The sequence below is a fragment of the Microtus oregoni genome, unplaced genomic scaffold (genome assembly GCF_018167655.1).
Source record: "Microtus oregoni isolate MIOR12 unplaced genomic scaffold, Mior012 000000F_ref0000247, whole genome shotgun sequence".
Classification (NCBI taxonomy): domain Eukaryota; kingdom Metazoa; phylum Chordata; class Mammalia; order Rodentia; family Cricetidae; genus Microtus; species Microtus oregoni.
Window position 1 is genome coordinate 93,678,423 of NW_024543059.1, and position 20,838 is coordinate 93,699,260.

The 20,838-nt window shown below is 42.5% G+C and overlaps 1 pseudogene; it reads right to left on the reverse strand.

The window, feature by feature from the left end:
* Positions 1-7,864: 7,864 nt before the first annotated feature.
* LOC121433403 overlaps positions 7,865-20,838 on the reverse strand; it is a 42,798-nt pseudogene continuing 29,824 nt past the window's right edge.

Here is a 20,838-nt window from a genome sequence, read left to right on the forward strand (position 1 = left end):
TTGCCCTCTGGTAAAGTGCATGCTTAACTGGGGCACCTGGGTTTTGTCCCTAGTAACAAACACACAAAATTCTTCAGTAAATTCGGTCTGCTGTGTGCTCTTTTGTGCTCATTAACTAAATAGTATGATTACTAATTTGGGGTTTCAGGTACCATTTTAATTGCTGTTTTGAACCTAATTACTTTAATTTCAAATGTTTCCCATGAAAAAATGTATACTTATAGTAATTTTAATGAAACTTTTTCTCATTGCATTTTGGAATAAAAAAGATTAAGACTGAGTCCTAGAAAATTATTCCAATAATTCAACATTCCAGTCCAATTTCCTTCCTTTGCTCCAGCTTCCACATTAAAGAAAACAAAAATCAACAAGCAAGTGCCTTTGATCTCCCTGCACCAACATTCCAGATTTTAAACCAATGTGTGTTTTAAGCCAAAGTGTGAGTTGTTTGATCTTGAAATCTGTACTTTTTGCTTGTTTGTGTGCTTGCTTTTTAAACAAGGGGCTTCTCATCCTCTTAAAGTCCAGCTCCAATAATTTTTTATTTAAAATGCATGCAGTAGGATAGCTTAGTTTGGGAGGATGCTCAGCAAATCCATGGGAAAGATGGTGCATCTATGTGGTGTTGGTGGAAAAAAAAAATCAAACATTCAGAAGGCAAAACTCAGAGGAAGAGGAATACTTTTCAGAGAGATCTGTGATAATTATGTACCCTAGTAAATGTTTTTAGTGACCATTCATGAACTGTTTTCAAGGTCTTTTAAAGCAAAGCTCTGATTTAGTCACAAGAGATGAAGTTGGGTTTGGTGCTGACAGCTCTGTCTGGAGCCCTGGGACTAGACTGAGATGGAGTGCAGCAGCCATCTTTAGGTTCAGAGGACTGAGTCCTCAGAGATGAACCCCTTCAGACACACATTTGTATAACCACCTTAATAGAGACTGTTGACCCCTTCAGACACACCTTTATATAACCACCTTAATAGAGACTGCTGAGGGATAGTGGAATAGTGGGTGATGCTGTTTGCTTAGAATCTCAACTTTACATTTTAAGACTTGAAATTCTGAGCAAATTAACCTCTTAGAATTTGTTTCTGAAACTATAAAATGTAGTTAATGCTGTTTTTGCAAGATTGTGGTTAAGGGTTAAGGATACTTCTTACTGTTGTTCACGGCAACTCACACTTAGAATCTCACATGCTGAACCAAGGAGCCCTGTTGTGAATTTGAACAAATCTGGGTTAAAGTCAGACCCTGACCCCCAACCCAAAAAAGAAAAGCCAAACAAAAACTCATGAGTCATTCTTGTTAATCAGAAGAAAGAATTGTTAAGGTATCTGGGATATTAGTTAACATTTCGACACCCATCCCCATGGAGTAAAGTTGTAAGTCTGTAAGCATATGATTAGTTTCTCAGCTTTTAACCTTTTAACTCTTGGCCCTCAAGCTCTTTGGCAAGAATTTACTGTAATTCCTTACTACTGTTCTACTGTCAGACCACTTGTGAGTAGGACTCAGTTTAGTACAACATTACCAGGTTAAGAAAGTTATCCAGCCAAACCTTTTTTTGTCTTTGTTTAGTCCTTACCTTTAAAATTTTGGCTCACAAAGCCAGACGCAGTGGCACATGCCATTGCTCACAACACTCAGGAAGTAGAGGCAGGCAGGTATCTTGAGTTCCAGGCCAACCTGGTCTACAGAGCGAATCCCAGGACAACCAGGGCTATGCAGAGAAACCCTATCTTGAAAACAATATTATTATTATTATTATTATTATTATTATAAGCTTACAGTGTTGGCCTCCGACTGACTGGCGTTTGGGGAGTTAAGGTTTCAGGAGCCTTCCTTCCTACCATTTCATAAATCATGAGTGGATCACTGTTCCCATAGAGAACAAACAATCAGACTTAGGCTTCGCTCACTTCTGGGAACCTGGAAGTTTAGCAAATGCTCCTGTGATTGGCCTCCTCTGGGCACTGACTGAAGATGTTTCATAAGCGTCCTCATAACTCAGTGCTGCAGAAGGTGAGTAATTCTATGTGGCCTGATTGAAGGAGAATCTTGAATGTGCCTTGTATTTTCTTCCAGACACCATTTCCTTTTGTTAATTCTCCTTTTACTATAATAAACATGACCACAGGGAAATATTGAATCATTTGAGCCCTAGTGAATCATCAGAACTAAGTGTCTTAGTTAAGGTTTCTATTGCTGCAATGAAACACCATGACCAAGTTTATTTGGCTTACACTTCCATATCACTGTTTATCATCAAAGGAAGTCAGGACAGGAACTCAAACAGGGCAGGAACGTGGAGGCAGGAACTGATGCAAAAGCCATCGAGGGTGCTGCTTACTGGCTTGTTCAGTCTGCTTTCTTTCTTTTTAATTGATTTTTATTGAGCTCTACATTTTCTCTGCTCCCCTCCCTGCCTCTCCTCTCCCCCAAGGTCCCTATGCTCCCAATTTACTCAGGAGATCTTGTCTTTTTCTACTTCCCATGTAGATTAGATCTATGTAAGTCTCTTTTAGTGTCCTCATTGTTGTCTAAGTTCTCTGGGATTGTGATTTGTAGGCTGGTTTTCTTTGCTTTATGTTTAAAACCCACTTTTGAGTGAGTATATGTGATAATTGTCTTTCTGTGTCTGGGTTGCCTCACTCAAAATAATGTTTTCTAGCTCCATCCATTTTCCTGCAAACTTCAAGATGTCATTATTATTATTATTATTACTGTATAATAATCCATTGTGAAAATGTACCACATTTTCCTTATCCATTTTTCGGTCGAGGGGCATTTAGGTTGTTTCCAGGTTCTGGCTATGACAAACAAAGCTGCTATGAACATAGTTGAGCACACGTCCTTGTAGCATGATTGAGCATCCTTTGGATATATACCCAAAAGTGGTATTACTGGGTCTTGAGGAACGTTGTTTCCTAATTTTCTGAGAAATCACCACACTGATATAGAATATTCCATCCAGGGGGCTGGAGAGATGACTCAGCTGTTAAAAGCACTGACGGCTCTTCCAGAGGTCCTGAGTTCAATTTCTCAGCAACCACATGGTGGCTTTCAACCATCTGTAATGAGATCTGTTGCCTTCTTCTGGCCTGCAGGCATACATGTAGGCAGAACACTGGACACTAAATGAAAAAAAAAAGAATATTCCATCCAAACAGAAAAGAATATACCTTCTTCTCAGCACCTCATGGAACCTTCTCAATAATTGACCACATACTCGGTAACAAAACATACCTCAACAAATACAAAAAATTGGAATAACCCAACATACCTTATCAGATCACCATGGCTTGAAACTAGAAGTCAGCAGCAATACTAATTCCAGAAAATCCACAAACACATGGAAATTAAACAATGCTCACCTGAATCATCAATGGGTCAAGGAAGAAATAAAGGTAGAAATTAAAGACTTCCTAAAATTCAATGAAAATGACCACACAACATACCCAAATTTATGAGACACAATGAAAGCAGTATTAAGAGAAAAGTCCATAGCACTAAATGCTTACATAAAGAAGCTGGAAAAACCCCACACTAGTGAATTAACAGAACATTTGAAAACTTGAAAACAAAAAGAAGCAAACTTACCTAAGAGAACTAGATGGCAGAAAATAAATAATCTAAGTGAGAGCTGAAATCAACAAAATAGAAACAAAACAATACCAATGAGACAAAGAGTTGGTTCTTCGAGAAAATCAACAAAATACACAAACCTTTATCCAAACTAACCAAAAGGCAGAGAGAGAATATCCAAACTATCAAAATCATAAATGAAAAGGGGGACATAACAACAGACACGGAGGAAATACAGAGAACCATCAGGTCATATTTTGAAAACCTGTACTTCACAAAATTGGAAAACGTAAAGGAAATGGACAACTTTCTGGATAAATATCACTTACCAAAATCAGTCTGCTTTCTTAATAGAACCCAGGACTACCCCAGGGATGGCCCCACCCACAATGGGCTGGGCCCTCTCCCACAATCACTAATATCAAGAAATGCCTTATAGGCCTGACTGCAGCCTGTTCTCATGGAGGCATTTTAACATTTTAATTAAGGTTCCCTCCTCTCACATGACCCCAGCTTGTGCCAAGTCGACATAAAACAGTCCAGCTCACTGATGAATAGTATTTACCTGGCATCTCCCAAGAAATGATGTTCTCCAGAGTCAGAAACAGTTGGCAGTAGAAGTGGGGACAGTGAGGTTTACTATAAGGAAATAGTTCACATGATCATAGAGACTAAGAAGCCCAATGTCTGCAGTCAGCAAACTGCATGGTAGGATTCCATTCCAAACAAGGGCAATAAAACTGAGCTGTGATTTCAGTCAGTCTGGGAACGGAAGGCCAGTGCCCCAGGTCAAAGAATCAGGTGGAGAGGAGAAAGAACCTAAGGTTTCTAGTCTGTTCAGGGCTTTACTGGGTTACAGGAGGCCCACAAACACACTGTCCAGGTTCAAACTCAAGTATCTTGGATCTCATAGTCCAGTTGATACACAAAATTAACTATCATAGGGAATGGGCTTGGGAAATCCCATACAACCATACTTCGGCTTTAGTTCTGTATGGACTAGAAAATTAGTCCAGTGTGGTGGTTTGCATGAGAATAACTTCACCGGCTCCTAAGGTTGAATATTTGGCTGCAGTCGGCGATGCTCTTTACAAAGGATGCAAGCAAAGCTTGCCTAAAGATGTGCTCTGGGAACAGTCTTTGCCATTTCAAAAGACTCCTGGCATTCACAGTGTTCCTTTCTCGGCCTCCTGCTTTGGATCAAGATGTGATCTCTCAGCTGCTGCTGATACCACGCCTTTGCTCTACCATCATGAACTCTTGTCCACCTGAAACTGTAAATGAAATTAAAGGCTTTCTTTTCTAAGTTTCCTTGGCTGTGGTGTTTTGTCACAGAGTAACAACATATCTAGTTGCCAGGTCTTCCCAACAGAAGTCTTGGTCTATTAATAAACTGGATATACCTTTTCCTACCTCGGATAGTTCTGAGTAAATAGGAAAATGTTTGCTTCACAGACACTGCTACAGAAAGGAGTTATGAGATAAGCAGGTGTAGCAGAATATACAGCATAAGCAGTGGGCAGGAGCTGGATCTTGCAGGCCATGTTAGCAACTCTGAATTTTGTTCAAAATGCAATGGATGGGAGGTCCCTGAAAGTTTGGAACTAGGCTTGGTGTGCAGGGAGCACTTGCCCTGTTATCGAGCATATTATCACCAGGATGCCCTGTCAAATTCAATGTGGCTAAAATCAAAATCAGCCGTCTTTCTTCTGTTCTATGTAGACTAGGAAATTCAATTCTTGTTCCTATTCTTTGTTTGCTCTGTTGCCTTTTTCTTTTGTATTCACTACCAAGTGGATTATTTCACAGAACCCATTCTTTTCTAAACTGGGACAACACAGAAGATTAAGTAAACTAAATACATAGAAATTGCTTAGTATATGTCTAGAATATAAAAAAATCTTATTAAAAACTGAGTTGTAAAAGCCAGGCATGGTGGCACACACCTGTAATTTGTAATCTCAGCACTTTTAGTGAGGCAGGAGGATCAGAAATTCAGGGTCATCTTTGTCTGAATAATATTTAAGGCTAGCCTGATATACAAGATCCTGGGTGTACGTGTATTAATGGCCACTACATTTAGGCTAGAAATTGGAGATTAATGAGCAAAAAAAGTTTTTTAGTTTTTTTTTAATTGAAAAAAATTAATTTGGGCCACCTCCCCCCACCCCAGGATTTTTTTTTTCTTTTTTTTGAGACAGGCTGGTCTGGAACCATGTAGGGTAGACTAGCCTTGAACTTGAATAGTCCTGTCTTAGCCTCCTGTTTCTGTTAGGTCTAGGATTGTGTTTTAGGTTGTTTTGTTTTAGACAAGAGTTTCTCTATGTAGCCTTTGCTGTCCTGGAACTTACTCTACAGACCAAGCTCTGCCTGCCTCGTGCTGGAATTACAGGCATGAGCCGCCACCACACAGCTGGGTCTAGGATTCTTAAGAAGGCATTTCCTCGAGTTATCTGCCTTCTAGCTTTTTCACTTCCTGCCTAACATTGAGCATTTGCTGTTATATAAGTATACCTTCTGGTTTGCCCTCTTATCGCTTTCCTCTTGCTAGAAACCCTCTTTGCATTCATTCTATTCTTGGAGGCCCAGTTGATCAAAACCTTTAAACTCATGTATGCAGCAAGAGCTTGTTCAGTGCCTGCTGTGCACTAAGAACTAGATGCTTAGGATATAAGACGAAGGTCATGCTCTCACAACAGATCTGGCAGTGGTGCAGATAAACAGACTGCATGCCTCAATTAGAGCATTACATACATACATTACATACCTTTTACTTAAGTACCACCTCCAGGGCTGTGTGTCCTACCCGAAATCCTTATTATGTAAACAGCACTTTACACTAATATTCCAGATTTTTTTATATTGGGAACTATTAAATTGCCAAAGGGCAGTAGAAACTATTTAAACAAATAAACAAACTGGGCCTGACTCAGGGAGAAAAAGTGTTTGTTGTATAAGCTTGACAACCTGACTTGGATTCGTAGATTCCATAGGAGAGAATAAACTCCCACCAAATATTGTCCTCTGACCTCAACATGCACACACAAATCTGAACTCACACATAAAGAAGATAATACATACACAGAAAACAAGTGTTTTGTGCCTGCTTGTCCAGTACTCCGTTGAGAACCACTGAAGGTTAAAGATTACCTTCACTCTCAAATGGTAAAAAAAGAAAAAAAAAATTCTTCCAAAGGCCTCCTTTTCTGATCTGTACAGTGCTACAAACACAGGCCCATGCTGGCCATGCTCAGGCCTCCTGGAGCCTTCACCTATTTGACCCATTCATCATTCAGTAATGAGTTGTTTAATCTCCATGATTTGTGTATTTACTAAAGATTTATTTCCTGTTCATTTAGTTTTACTCTATTGTGGTCAGATAGGATAGAAAGAGTGACCTCAACCTTTTAAAATTTGTTTTGTGTCCCAGGATATTGTATTAGACATTTGCTACTGAGAGGAATATTCTTTGGTACTTGGGTAGACCGTTATGTATATGTCTGTTAAGTTCTTTTGATGTATGATATCAATTCTGATGTTTCTTTGTTTACTTTTTGTCCAACTTTTGTTTACTTTTGGAGAAAGTGGAGTGTTGAAATCACCTACTATTAATGAATTGGCGTTAACCTGTGTCTTTAAATCCAGTAATACAATTTTTATGAAATTGGGTAAAAACAAAATAAAAAAAAAGAACGTAGGGCCTCTGGGCAGTGATGGCGCACGCCTTTAATCCTAGCACTTGGGAGGCAGAGGCAGGCAGATCTCTGTGGTTCGAGGCCAGCCTAGTCTACACAGCAAGTTCCAGAACAGCCAGGACTACACAGAGAAACCCTGTCTCGAACCCTCCCCAACCCTCCCAAAATAATGTAGGCCCTGGAGTTCAGGTGGTGACTATACTGATCCCTCAGCTTTAGTTCCATAAACAGAAAACAGGGCAAATCACATGTAGGACCGTGTTATCCGGACAGCATATTGTGCACACTAAAAGATGAATACAAGCCACAAAAAAGAGAGGGTAAGAGTACCTACTGTGTTATATAATGAGATAGTTTCTTATCTCATTAAGGACTTATATTACCTTTGTCACTTGGATTAAAGGAAGTGTTTGGTCCTTGCACCCCTGTATAAGAATACAGACATTTCAGACATTTAAACAAACTTCTGAAAGAGAAGCAAGCAGTTCGAGATAAAGATCTTTCTGAAAAAACAAAATCACAATTTGATAACCGAAAAAAGAAAAATGAGCATAAGAGTTCAAAGAATCAGAAAAAAGGCACACTTTCCTCTGAACCAATTTATTGACCACAGCAAAGTTCTATATACAAAGGGACCTGGACCTTGGTGACAAATGCCTATTCCTAGGATGAGGACTTTGAAGCAGGAGGACTACACGTTTGAGACCAGTTCTTTCAATGTTGGGCTGCATTACTGGACTGCAGCAACTGTCCCCAAAGAGCAAGATGACAAAAGCCCAAACAAAACTACGATCCTTTCTAACTGATATCTTGGAAACGGGTTGTCATAAATAAGAAAAGTCCACATGGGACATTGGGTGAATGGCCTGACTTCTGGAACTTTACTAGTTTTTACAAGTTAACACGGGTAGGACTGAACCCGTGTTGGGTGGCTGGAGAACACGAGATGTCACGAGGCCATTTTGTGCACTGCCACTGTGATGCCATCGTGCTTCTGGATCATAATGTTCCTGGAAAGCAAAAAGGAAAATATTCAGCAGATTTAGTACATGGGACTTAGGTGTAAGGTTATGGTTTAAGATACAAAACACCACCATCTGCATCCTTCTTCCTATGTAAAAGCAGATATGAACACTCAGTGTTGGGAAGTGTCAGCCAGAACCCTACTTCCATAATCTCCACCATGCTTTACCCATCCATAAAGAGGGCTACACTCTCAAACTACGAGACAAATCTCCCTGCACGAAAAATAAGTAAAAAATAAAAAGCATATATGGGAATGAAACAGTTGAGAATTAAAGGGAAGTCTAATTATAACAAGAAATAAAATTAATCTTTATCCCTACTACTCAACATGGTTCTGATTTTTTTTTTTTTCTGGATTTTTGTTGGTATTGTTGGAGTTAGAATCCAGGACCTTAAATCACTAGCCTAGTCTCCTGGTCCAATTTTTAGATTAAAAACATTTTTTTTTTAAATTATGGGTTTCTGTTTGTATGTGGCATATGTGCATGGGTGCCTGAGATGGCCAGAAGGACGTGTCGGATCATCTGGAGTCAGAGTTACAAGTGGCTGTGAGCTGCCAAATGTGGGTGGTGGAAACGGATGAGGTCCTCTGGACGAGCAGTGTATGCTCTTAACCACTGAGCCACCTCCCCTAATTTTTATTATTATGATACTTACTTTTTGGTATGTGTATGTGTGCCATGGCTTGCATGTGGGAGGTCAGAGAAAATCTTCAGGGAGTTTGTTCTCCTCTGACCCACGTGGGTTCCAGGGAGTGAACTCAGATCAGACTTGTTTACATTCTGCCTCAATGTATGCCCGCATGCCAGAGAAGGGCACCAGATCTCAGTACAGATGGTTGTGAGCCACCATGTGGTTGCTGGGAATTGAACTCAGGACCTCTGGAAGAGCAGCCAGTGCTCTTAACCTCTGAGCCATCTCTCCAGCCTTATAGTATGCATTTTTAAGGTTAACTTTATCTGTGTCTGTGTGAGTGTGCACAAACAAGTGTATGCAGGTACACACACCTGTGTATGTATAGGTGAAAAGGTGCTGGGTGTTCTTTATCTCCGTGCAGCTATTCCTTTGATGTGGGTCTTATTCCTGCACCTGGGACTCCTTTTCTCTGCTAGACTGGAAGTCAGCAAACTCCAGCAATCTTCCTGTCTCTGCTGCTCTCCTGACTTGGAGCTGAGGTTACAGGTCTTTGTGGGGATGCCCAGCTTGCTACATGGGTGCTAGAATCTAAATCCCAGTCCTCAGGACTGTGGACCAAGTACTCCTTTTAAAAACCGACATCTCAGGGCTGGAGAAATGGCTCAGCGGTTAAGAACATTGCCTGCTCTTCCAAAGGTCCTGAGTTCAATTCCCAGCAACCACATGGTGGCTCACAACCATCTGTAATGAGGTCTGGTGCCCTCTTCTGGTCTGTAGGAATACACACAGACAGAATATTGTATACATAATAAATAAATAAATATTTAAAAAACAAAAACAAAAAACCGACATCTCTCCAGCTTCTACAGTTTTTTTTTCATTTAGCATTTTTTCTAAAGACCTTTATCTTGGAATATCTTTAACATTTATATTGGTTTTTTTTGTGTGTGTTTTTACTCTTTTCTTTTCTTTCTTTTTTGGCACACTGGCAGTTCTTGATAGTTCTTATGCTCATTTAAATGAAGTCTGTCAGAGCCTCAATGCCCACTGGCCCTGCGGTACACTGATTAAAGAACTGCTGATGGACACAGGGGAACGCCCAATCAAGTTTTTCTGAACAAAAAGAAAGGGATGTGCTGATATGCACTCACCCATTATCTGATTCTAAACAGACCACAGGAATATCAGTGGGGTCAGAGGTTAGCTTAGATGCTTGCTGAGCTAGAACAGATATCACTCCGGCATGCTCATCTGACAGGGTACCACGACCTAAAGACAGAGATGAAATTGTTACCTAAGTGTCTAGAATATAAACCTATAGTATACTATCTAAAAAGAAACTCAACTCATGGCCTTTTAGGTTAGGTACTGACATGAATTTTTTTACCTACCTGGTACTCAGCTGATTACATCAGTGAGGAAGTCTGGTAATTGTTTTTAAACCAGTAAAGTTGTAAATGACATGCAATTTTTTCAAAGTTATTCCTACCACCATATGTCTCTATACACCTTCTCAAGCACAAAAGAAAGCTATAATTCAAGTCAATCTGATGATCATAAATTTATTTTATGGGAATTTTGCTAAAACCAAGATTCAAAGATGACAGTGTGTCAATGTGGATAAGGGACTTGGTGAAGCTAATTAATTCCTTATGGGAAATCTGATTTTCTTTTTCTAAGCTCAATCACAAAGAACAAGTTGTTACTCACAAAGTTCAGCTGTATGATCATCTTGTCAGCATATGTGAAGATCTGTAAGCAATTATTTCTGCCAGTGTAAGCTAGCAGGGCTATTTTCAAACGTCTCAAGGATTCTGTACTATTGCCTAAATCAGATCCTAGGTACCACAGATCCCTGAAATAAAGGCAACGGGAGCTTGCTTACATCTGAAACGAAGGTGGTAGACAATATCGTGGCAGAAGTTCTGAATTTACTATAACTACATAAGAAATCAACAGGCCAAACTGGAGCCGGAAGGTCTACAGCAAACAGTAACTTCAGACCTCGAAGGTTTTCCTTACTCAGCTTGAGATTTTCACACATGCACTTAAAATTTTCCATAGCGTCCTGGCAAATGCTTCAAAATATTTACCTTTGTTCCAAATGACTGGTTTTTGTATAAGACATAACTAACTGTAGTACCTCTGTCCGTTACCAAACCAATAAAAGCTCAGAACTCTAAAAAGTCCTGCATAGTTCTAAGAATTCCTGGGTTTAACTAGCTTCTGACACTAATTAACTTTAGCTGTTTACTTTTCTTTTGGTTTTACAAGACAGGGTTTCTCTGTGTAGCCCTGGCTGTCCTGTAACTCACTCTCTCGACCAGACTGGCCTCGAACTCAGAGATCTGCCTGCCTCTGCCTCCTGAGTGCTAGGATTAAAGGTGTGTGCCACCACTGCCCGGCGCTATTTACCTTTCTAGATTTAGTTTCTTATCTGTAATTGCTACAGTTCATTGAACATCACATCTTGGTTCTGTGTACTGAGTTTTAAGCTTTGGAGGCAGCTAAGGAATCCCATCTTAACCATTCAGGAGTTGTAAGACCTTGAGCAAGGTACTTAAACTCCATGTTTTAGTTTCTCCCTATACAAAGGGCTTTTCTGAGGAATATCTGAGTATGTACAATGTAAAACACGAAGAATGGTGTCTAGCCAGGTGTGCTGGTGCACATCTTTATTCCTTGTACTTGTGGCAGAGGCAGGAGGATCTCTGGGAGTTACAGGCCAGCCTGATCCACATAGACAGCCAGGTCCCTGTAGTGTAGAGTAAGAAAAAAATGGTTTCTGATACTTAAGAGTCCAACACACTTAATTCTTCATTCATTGCATAATTAATAACACGGTGAAGAAAATGAAGCCACAAAGGGTTCTTTCTGTTCTGGGCTCATGTTAGCAGACAGAATAGGAGAATGGGGTTGGTCAGCTATGTCCACCTGTGAAGTCCCTATTTTACTAACACTAAGTTAAGAGTGGCTGTATTAACAGCCTCATCCATTTTTCAGAGTTATTGAAGCAATTAAGGATGTATATATATACACACACACATATATATATGCCCAACAGTCCCTGCATATGAAATGCATTCGGTGACGATTGTTTTTACTTAAAGCCCTTTTCTAGACCTCTTGAAAATTACTCAAAACCATTTTAGTGGGGACAGTTGTAGAACCAGGAGGAACATTTCTGCCTTTTAAGAACAATAGAAAGGCGTCAATTACCTAGTCTTACCTGGAGATGTTCAAAAGGTAACAGGAATAAAAGCTAGAAAATAATAGCAAAGCAAAACTCCCAGTGACTCTCAAAGGGAGGCTGGTATGAGACACTTACAGCCCAGATTAAGTCCTTGTGAGTCTGTGCACAGGACTCCAACAATGGATGGATTCTTCATTCTAATTTTAGGAGAACAAGAAAGATGAGTCAGATGATGTGAAGAAATACTTAAGTTATCGTAGTACAAATAAGTTTTCTATGCATCAAGTATTAAGCGCTTCAAATCAACTTAAAAAAACCCCAACAAAACAGGATGGCGCTAAAGCTAAATAAAGAAACCATTTTCTCACAACGAACTGTGCCAGGTACCTATGGGCTTCATAAGGGCTACAAACACTGCAGTTATCTATAGGGTTTTGTTCTTGGCTTCATAAGGGCTACAAACACTGCAGTTATCTATAGGGTTTTGTTCTTGGTATAAAAGTATGTTCTGGGATAGCAATGCATTCAAAATAACTGTCAGAATTCTTAAGTTACTGGATTCGCTCCTGGGGGGGGGGGATTTAGAAGCTAAATGGGGAGGTGGCGCCTTTGTAAGCCACTTTACACTTCCCAATTTTAAACTTTAGAGACAGCTGAAAAACTTGACGGATGTCTTTACTTCGTAAGCGCTGAGTATCTGATGGGTTACACACGCGAGAAGAGATGGGTGTGCATTTGCACTGCAGATTTAGCACATCTGGTACCTCCTTCCCCAAACTTCTGAGGCGCTACTCGGACCCTACGGACCATTTCAAGGCGACTGGTGATTTAGTCCTCTCTCGTTGGGACCCGCAAGACTCTTTCTCCATAAGGAAGCGTACAGAGCCTGGCGAAACTTTAATCTGGAGTCACGCGCGGCCAGGGCGTCCGCAGAAGTCACCCGCTCGCCGCCCCGAGTGCCCCAAACGCTTCCATGGGCACTCGCAGTCCGTGTCGCTTGTCCCGCCCCAGTTCCCCCGTCAGAGCGCAGGACCGGCTGCACGCACTACTCACGTGTCCTCCAAATGCTGTTCCAAAGTCGCCTCCATTCCGCCCGCTATCCGACCCGGTCCTAGACCCCGCAGCAAAACGCTTCCTGCTTCACCGAAAGCCTCGGTCACGTGATTTGAGCGAGGCGAGCGCCCCGGACGGCGTCTCCAGAGGGACCAAATTCAGCGCGGAGCTGCGTCCGCGTTCTTTACATAAGTGCTGTGGCACGACCCACGCCGTGACTTGCGTTCGGTCTCCAGTCCCGGGCTCTCAGATTACTCCCCATCCTCAGGGAGATCTTTAGGCGGGCCCCAGGACCTCTGTGCCTGCCCCAGAACTTGGTCTTAATTATTTTTAACCTTTGGATTTCGGTTCAAACGGCTCCTAGCCCTAGCCAGAGCTGGACTTTTTTTTTTTTTTTTTTTTTAAGTTTTAAAGTAACCCGGCTGGTTTGGCTGGATCTCATCTAGGCAGTAAGGCTATCCCCAAGAAGACCCAGGACCGCTGGGAAGGCGTGCACACGCGGCACTAAAGGAAGAGGTGGCACACACAGGTTGAAGCCCCAGAGCGGGTGCTGGGAAAGTGTCAGGATATTAACATGTTAAGGCGTTGGTAGCTTTTTTGTTCACTGAGGCTGACCTTGAATTCCTGGACCTCGATTTTACTGCCATACTTCCCCACACTTGGTTTGCACAGATACTTCTACTAACCAGGGCTTAGAAAGTTTTAGGAGAAGAAGGTAGGTTCCAGTTTTAGGTGATAGTGAAGACCAAGTATTATTACTTTAAAAATAACTAATTTTTAAAATTTGTATTTCCTTTTTATTGTTGTTTTGGAGATAACATCTCATATAGCCTTCGTGCCCTCAAATTTGCCGTATATCTGAGGCTGACCTTAACTATTGATCCTTGTGCCTTCACACCAACATTTAAAGAACCTCAGAATAAACTAACCACCTACAGGCAGAGGTCAGAAGTCAGCCTCATGTCTGGGTCCTCAGATGCTGTTAACCCTTTTTTGAGACAGGGTCTATCACTAGTCTGAGACTTTGATTAGGCTAGTCTGACTGGCTAACTAGCCCCGATCCTCTTGTCTGCACCTGCCTCAGCTTCTCGAGTGTTGGCATTACAGGTGTGTGCCACCATGCCCAGCAGTTGTCTATGGGCTCTGGAGGCTAAAGCCAGGTCTTCATGTGAGCCAGGTAAGAATGCTGACCCAGCCATCTCCCCTGCTCCGGGTTCTAGAGTTTTAACTCTCTTAAGATTCCAATTAATTAATTAATTAATTGTGTGTTGTAATTTTGGCTTTGGGGGGTGCATGCTTTGAAGAAATTACCTGAGTTATGGGTAATACAATGTAGGACATCCAGATTTTAGAGCAGCAGTTTCAAGGTACCCTTAAAAGATAGCATTAGAGTTACACACTTTGGGGGATGCCGGGAATCCCAGCCCTTGGGAGGCTGAGGCAGGAAGGTATAAACTCCAGGACAGGGCTGGAGAGGTGGCTCAGTGGTTAAGAGCATTGCCTGTTCTTCCAAAGGTCCTGAGTTCAATTCCCAGCAACCACATGGTGGCTCACAACCATCTGTAATAAGGTCTGGTCCTTCTGGCCTGCAGACATACACACAGACAGAACAATGTATACATAATAAATAAATAAATATTTAAAAAAAAAAAACAACTCCAGGACAGGCTGGGATTCATATTAAGACTTCATGTTTAAAAACTTAAGTATAGCCCGTTGTCGGGGTCCAAAGCCCCAACATAAACTATTTTTCCCTCTCTGGACCAGCGTGGACGCATGGGAATAATTGAGACACAGTTCACATAGCAATATTGGAAGGGAGTCTCAGGGTTCATTCAAATCCTAAAGATCACTGGTGTTTATTATCCAAACACCTTTTATCCCCCTAGATAAACTGAGGTGGAAGTTCATTAGCATTCTGTTTCCGGGGTAGCAGGACTAAAGTCACATCTACAGCTCTGTCACTAGCTTGGAATTGACACCTCTTCTCAGGCGATCTCCATCATTACAAAGCAAGGAGCAGCATACCTGAGCTTTTGTTAGGGTAGCGACAGCCTGTCTGGAAGGGTTCCTGACTACTTCAGGTACTATCTATGGCCTGAGCCTGGCTGTCACACCATGTAGAAATATGGACCTAAACCCGTGGTGTTGGTGGCGGTGGCTGCGCGTGACATTAATCCCAGTGCTTTGGAGGAAGAGGCAGGCAGATCTCTGTGAGTACAAAGCCAGCCTGGTCTACAGAGCCGGTTCCAAGACAGCTAGAGCTGTAACACAGAGAAACCCTGCCTTGAAAAGCCAAAACAAAACAAAACAAAATAAAATGAAAGAAAGTATATATGATTCCAAGCAAAGTTTACCCCAGTTATCTGAGAGAGCCTGCTCCTTGCCAGCACTATGCCTGAGGAAACAGTATCAGGTCTGCCTCCTGCTGTCCCAAGTGGTAAAATATGTTATTGGGTTGAGACTCCTGAGCTTGGCCTTTCTGTTTTGTTTGGTGGTGCTGAGGAGCCTACCCAGGACCTGCTTATGCTATGTAACTACTCTACCACTGAGCTCCACCCTGGGCCCAGTTCTGGCAACCTGAACCACCAATCACTATCCGGACAGATACAATATGAGTCACGTTTGTCGTTTTAAATAGCCTGGGAGCCACATAAAGAAAACAGAAGAAATTAATTTTTTTAAAATTATTTATTTATTATGTATACAGTTAGCCAGAAGAGGGCATGAGACCTCATTACAGATGGTTGTGGGCCATCATGTGGTTGCTGGGAATTGAACTCAGGACCTTTGGAAGAGCAGGCAATGCTCTTAACCGCTGAGCCATCTCTCTAGCCCCCAGAAGAAATTAATTTTGACAATAATTTATGTATCTAAAAAGTCATTTTATCATGTAATTGATTTTTTTAAACAATATTATTTTTCTCCTGTCTTGGATCCTTAAAAATATGAGGTACATTTTGCACTGTGGCACATTGCAGTTCAGACTGACCACATTTCAAGCAGGCAGTAGCCATGGGTGAATGCAGGCTCCAGTATTGGCGAATATATCTCCAGGGTATCTCCGATGATCTCAAAGACAGATAAATATTAAAGGATTTTCAGGAAGGCTACAGATTAGGCCACTTCTTAAGGTCTTAGGTGGGCTTTTCAGCGGAAAGAAGAAAACAGGAAGAGTGGGTATTTGGTATGTGGGAAGTGACAGGGGACAGGCTGTAGTCTCTTTCTCTGTCTTGCATCCCTTTTGCCCTGCACAGGTGGCTGTGGTGGGGTGAGGGGAGGGAGGCAGGAAAGCTATAGACGTGAGTCTGGGGTTGGGAACTGGGGTGCCGCTTAGAGAGGGTGTCTAACTGCAGATTGTTTTCTACTCTCTTTAGCATTCAGGGAACTTGATGGCGCTAGTCTCAGTTTTGAATGCTGGAAGCCATTTCTGGAATGGTGGGAAAATCCCAAACACCCATGTCTGAACACTGGCCTCATTGGGTTGGAGTTTTTCGCATGTTTACTTTGCAGAAGTGGAGAGAATGCCTTCTTCATCTTTGCACCCAAGGCTCACAGAGAAGCAGAAGCTGGCTAATCACTTCCTGGGGAGACCCCACCCCACGCCGGGATTCTCTGTGTAACAGCCCTGGCTGTCCTGGAACTCACTCTGTACACCAGGCTGGTCTCGAACTCACAGAGATCCATCTGCCTCTGCCTCCAGGGTGTGTGTCACCATTGCTGGTGACCTTTTACTTTTAATGTCTGTGTTTGCACACAGAACAGCAGGCTTCCTTGTGTCCTTGTCACAACACTTTGTTTTGGTTGATCTTCTTTCCCAAGTTCCTGCCCCCATCTCCCTGCTCTAATCTTCTGTATAATTCTACCCTCAATATTCCAATGCCTCCTCTGTGTCACGCATGTCTATCACCCTCCCTACCAACCTCCCTTCACTCCTATCCCTTCCAGCCCCACGCTCTCCTTTATAGACGAGATTCTAGATGGTGTCCTATGGGGAAGAGAGCTGGGTATGAAAAACTATTAAGTTCTTCACTTCAATTTCTTTGATGTCTCCTCATCCTGCCAAAGAAGCTCTGAGAAATAAAAGTCCCCGGCGGGTACAGCAGAGAACTCCAAAAAGCCCACATATCCAAACTGAGAGTGGGAAGGAGGTACCAAATTGGAGCCCCAGAGGTTACATACTATCTTGGTGCTGTTTCCTCTGCCTTGACCCCTGCAGGTCTTCCTGAGGGACTGACTTAGATACAGTGTTGGTGGGCCACGGGGGCCCTCAGGATTTCTGTGAATTTGAGGCCTACCTGGATGACCTAATAAGTTTAAGACAGCTTGAGCTACATAGAAAGATCCTGCCAGAAAAAAAAAAAGAAGAAAAGGAAGGAAGGAAGAGAAAGAAAGAAAGAAAGATCTTCAATGGTGGGTGGAGCTGTCCTCTGGGAGCAGAAAGGCTCCCAGGGCCACCCACATTGACTTTCCTATCATTGAAGTGCTTAGTCACAGGCCTCCGGTGCAATCAGCCACTAGGGGGCACCAAGGACACAGAAAACTGCACAATGAAGAGCCTAAGAGGAGTGTGTGTGTGTGTGTGTGTGTGTGTGTGTGTGTGTGTGTGTATAGTACAGTGAGGGATGGGAGGAGTCTGTATAAGGCTTCTGAGTTGGTTGAGGCTGGTAAGGAGAGTGTCAAGTATCAAATGTGGTGGGTGGCCTTGGAGGCAAAGGTATATATATATATATATATATATATATATATATATATATATATATATTTTGGTTTTTCGAGACAGGGTTTCTCTGTGGTTTTGGAGCCTGTCCTGGAACTAGCTCTTGTAGACCAGGCTGGTCTCGAACTCACAGAGATCCGCCTACCTCTGCCTCCCAAGTGCTAAAGGTATATTTGAATCCTGGTCAGGGCACTGGCTGCCCAAGAGCTCTCTGAGCCTCCTGGAGCCTTTGGCATAGGGGGCACTGTCTTATGCCTCATCATGGTGTGGCGAGGGTTACATGGTTAGTTGTGTAGGAGGGGCTGGTGCGTTATGAGAGTCAATTTGAATAAGAAAATCTGTTTCCTTGGGTTGATTTTGATCAAGTTGGTGCCGCACGTGAGGGGACACCAACTCCGAATGACAGCTGTGGACATCAGTCTACAGCCGCGGGGAGCTGAGCTACGTAGCTTCCCGTGGCTGTATAAAGCTCTACCAAGGGAGACAGTTCTATCAATTTTATTGTTAGTTTTTTATATCTAAAACTATACATGTTATATAAAATCATAACATACAATGAGGAAAGAAAAATCAGCCCTAACTGTAACAACTTTCATAAGGGGTGAAGTAGAACCGGACAGGAAATGGGGAAGGCAAGCCACAAGGTTCGGCAAAATCTTGTCAGCTAAAGCATCTCACTCCGAACTGCAGCACAGGGCCCTGGTGAGAGCTGGGGGCTGGGGGACAGAGTGTCGTGCCACCTAGCAGTGGATACCACCGAGACCTGAGACTCAATAGCAAACTCGTCTCCTGAACATGGTATCAATGCCATGGTTTGTGTGTGGGGCTGACAGCTATGTGCTACAGAAACACAAAGCTCAGAAATCAGTGTAGTGTGTGAGCTGGGTACGGTCTCGTGCAGCTGTAGTCCCGGAACTCTGGACGCACAGGCCACATGTTCAAATCTAGTCAGTTCTAGATAGAGAGTTCCCAGTCAGCTAGGGCTACACAGAAACTTGTCAAAACCAGAACATAACTCTGGCCAGTTCAGCGTCATCCTGCTTGAACCTCCTTCTGACTTGGCCTCCAGTATTCCATCCCCGCATGCTGCCAGATGCTGTGCAGACACAGTTAAACTGCTTCAGAGCATTGCTGGTGTTTCTCTCCCCCAAATTCACATGTGAGGATCCTCACCTTCAAGTACCTTAGCATGTGGCCTAGTTTGGAGACAGGGCCTTTATAGAGGGCATTCAAGTTAAAATGAAGACATTAGGGCGGGTCTTACCCTTATGTAATTGGCATCCTTATATAAAGCGACATGTACAGGGGAAAGACACGGGTTCTGCTGTAAGCCAAGGAGAGAAGCCTAGAACATAGATCTTCCTCACAGCCCTTGAAGGGAAACAACTCTACCAAAGCCTTGATTTAAGGTTTTTGTCCTCCAGATCTGTGGGTAAATCACCTAATTAGTGGTTCATTATTATGGTGTCCCTGGGGAATGAGTACATTCATGTCTCAGGAAGTCCACAAGTCAAAGCTATCACAGACACTTGGTGACTTTTTAACAGAAGGCTTAGTTGGAAAGATCACCCTCCCAGAGGCCAAAAGAGAGAGAGAGAGCAGATGAACTTTGCAGCTTGCTCCCACAGTTAGCCTTTGGCTAAGAGAGTTTTCTTCCATTGGATATTGGCCAACAGTGGTGACATAACCTGTTTAACTGTGTTGGGCTTTGAATCTTCTTCTTAAATTTTTATAGACATATGTGCCATGTGCTTATGTGTGTATAGTTCTGTGCATGTATTTGTGGTGTATGTGTGTGGTGTGTGGGTAGGGGTGGTGTGTGTGTTATGTATATGTTGTGTATGTGTGAGTGTGTGGTGTATGTGTTGTGTATGTGTGAGGTGTGTGTGTGGTGTGTGGGTAGGGGGTGGTGTGTGGTGTATGTGTGTGTGTGTGTGTGTGTGTGTGTGTGTGTGTGTGGTGTCATCCTCAGGAACCTTGTCTATGTCCTTTCAGACAGCATCTCTTGTTGGTTTGGAGTTTCACCAACTAGGCTAGATTGTCTGGCCAGCGAGTTCCAGGGGTTCTCTTGTCTCTGTCTCTCATTACAAGCTTGTATCACCATGCCCAGAAGTTTTACATGTTCTTCACGCTTGTAAGGCTTTACCAGTGAGCCATTTCCCCATCCCTTTGAACCATTTTGTATCTGAGCCTCAGCTACAGAAGGCACTCAGTAAATGTGTATTCGGGGAAAACAGGCTGATAGCCACTCTTCTCCAAGCTTCTGAAAGCCACGGAGTGGGCAGGGAGTAGAGTATGGGGCTGTCAGTCAGTGAAGGAGAAAGTGGGAGCTGTATCCTAAAGCTGAGCCAAGTCCCGATTCTAGAAGATACGGTGAAATATATTTTAGATGAGTCAAGGTGGGCTAAAAGCATTTCAGAACAGGAAGCTATCTTCCCCTTGCTTTATTAATTTTGCTACCAAGGATAAATGAGACACAGACTTCTATATCCAAGCCTTCATTAGATGCCCAGTTAATGCAACCATGACAAATGGGAATGAAGCCCTTATGAATAAAAAGATGATCAACACCAGCATAAAAAAAATTGCAGACCAGAGAGAAGACGGTTTAGAGCAGCTGATAAAATACCCTGGCCTTAATTAGACTGTCTGCATCATACATCAAATCAGACTTAATGTTAAGATTTATTGGCTTGGAATTGGCCAAGTGAAATGAGTTCTGGAAAATAAATGGAAAAGAAATTACCTGTGTTAAATGTATTTTCAGGGCAGGCCTGTGCACTGAGGCTTTTTAGCCAAAAGCGGGCTTATGTTTGCTTTGGCTGTGCGTCACTCTACCCAGTGAATGCCTCATGGGTCCAAGGTGGGTTTCAGAGACTCTCTCTATGGGGTAGCAAAGGATACCATTATCATCTAGTCCTGCTCTTGCC